The sequence below is a fragment of the Macrobrachium nipponense genome, chromosome 43, assembly GCF_015104395.2.
Source record: "Macrobrachium nipponense isolate FS-2020 chromosome 43, ASM1510439v2, whole genome shotgun sequence".
NCBI classification, from domain to species: Eukaryota; Metazoa; Arthropoda; class Malacostraca; order Decapoda; family Palaemonidae; genus Macrobrachium; species Macrobrachium nipponense.
The window spans coordinates 20531223-20533722 of NC_061104.1; positions in this window are offsets into that span (position 1 = coordinate 20531223).

Below are 2500 nucleotides of genomic sequence, written 5' to 3' on the forward strand. Positions count from 1 at the left end.
AGAAGGGATTTGATAAGTTATATAAATTTCATCAGAGCTACGACACATACCAAACTGCCCTCTGGTACTTCAAGGTGCCTATGTCTTAGGCCTACCCAACCTTGCATGTCCACTGTTCTTAAACCCTCTTCTTTCCTCAAGAACAAAAAGAAAGAAAGAAAGAAAGAAAGAAAGAAAGAAGAAGAAGAAGAAGAAGAAGAAATAAAAGGTAAGACAAATGGAAAAGGTGAATTGTTCTTAGGTCTAGACTGGGATATCTCTAGATTATAGAAAGAACTCAGTGACGTACGTGAAGGTTGTGGATGGGAAGAATGTTTAGGGAGGAGTAGGAGGAGGAGGAGGAAGAGTAGGAGAAGCAAGGAGAATGGGAAGAGGCATAGAAGGACGAGGAAGAGAAGGAGGAGGAGGAGGAGGTAGTAGTGGTATGAGGGAGTAGATGTCGTAGAGGGAGATGGGTGTCAAGAACAGTCTGAGCAGAAAGCCACACGCCTTCAAGAACTCCGTTGTTTCGAAGCATAAAAAAAGGAAGAAGAAGAAGAAAAACTAGTCTAGAGAGAGGGGAGAACGTACGGCCGAAGACAATGTCCTCACGAATGCGACAACCTTGGCCACTGGAACCCTTCAGCTGCCGTCTATGCCATCCTCTGTTCCAGGTACCCATGCGTTTCAAAGCACATGCCTCTCCTGACAAGACAGGTAGGACCCCGAGTCCCTCTTCTTCGATGACAAAAGCCATGGGACTAAAGGTCCGTATGTCCATTGAGACATTTGCCAGAATGTTTACCGTCAACCACTTATTGATTTTATAATTATTATTGTGCATAATGTGCAAACATTCGCGTAAAAAAATGAATGTTTACTGTCTACTGCTGAATGCTGTTATTATGATTGTCCACAATCTACAAACATTCGCGTGGAATAAACAAAAACGATGAGAAAGACAATACCGAATAAATACGATACGAAAAACAAAATATATCGTCACTCAAAGCTTCATTTTCCTACTGAAAGCGTAGACCAAAATATAGTACTATACTGTTGTAAGTCCTATATCGCTATTTTACTCATGTTTGCTTACTTCCATACTGAAGAGCACCTTTCATATCAACAGCATTTTTTTATATCTATATTAAATCAAGTGATCTATAAACTAGTGTGAATTATTAATATAAATATATATTTATTAACTGTAGTATTTCCTGTGATGGACTAGAATAAGTCTATGAGGAACCTTATTCTAGACCTACACCAGTTCGTTTACTCTCTTTTAAATATAAGACTCCATAGGTCTACACTAGGCCTCCTAGCTTTTTTTCAAACTTCAACACAAGAGCCCGTGCTAGCATAAGGACTGCTTAACCTAGACATGCCACTTTCCATTGAACTGGGGATTCCACTTGAGTCATTTAAATCCTAAATTAGATATCACCCATGTTTATGATTACACATACGTTATTCTACTGTCGCTAAGAATAAACTTCCATTTACTTGAAGTTTATGAGGGCCATGAGGCCCTAGACTCATCTGATTAGTATATTATTTGGATGCAGGCTTATTCGGACCTTGGCTGATTCGGACCTTAATCTTGGCTGATTCGGACCATTTGCTAGGCTGATTCGGACCCATACTAATAATTTTATATTATAGCAATGGGTATTTCTATATAAGCATTCCGCATCGTTCGTCCCCGCGAATACCAAAGCCACCAGGAATTGGGGCGTCAAATGTAGTTCGCTGCGTTTAGTACGAGCCCCTGGGGGTTAATTACAGTCGTCCGAATAAATATTACTTAAAATTCTTGTTCAGGAGGTAAAACTGCATAAAAAAAAATCGGCCAATCATAGGAAGGTCCGAATAAGCCTGGATAAAGGTCCGAATGAGCCAAGGTCCGAATAAGCCTGTTCCCTATCATTTACATACGTTTTCAATAAATGAAGAATATGCTTGCTATGTTAACGTAATGTTCACTAACATTTCATTTGATTGTATGAATGTGCTCTCTTGAATTTTTATCTAATAGCGAAGTCTTTGTGTATTTAATGATACCAACACTCATTTGAATGTATTTTATGTATTTTATAACTCACGAATTAATAAGAAAAACTATATAAATGATATCATTTAAAATTAAGCCAACAGCAACTTTTAATTCTTAAATTATTATAGTTTCACATTTAATTAGTTGAATATTTGTCGACGATTATGTTTCAGTAGTCGATTTTACAAAGAGGAAAAGTACTCTTATCTTTTGATAGATGATCCATATTTTGCTTTTAATTTATTTCTATTTCCATCAGAGAGAGAGAGAGAGAGAGAGAGAGAGAGTCGAACGTAACGTACCTACATCTGTCTGAAACTATTATCAGTCGGTAGCCGAATCATTTTAAGTTTTATAATCCATTTATGATATTATAATCAGCCTTAATATAATAAAATAATCGAACAATCGATCTAAAATTATCTTAATTCTTTTATAAGAGGATTTTCTAACCACTAACCA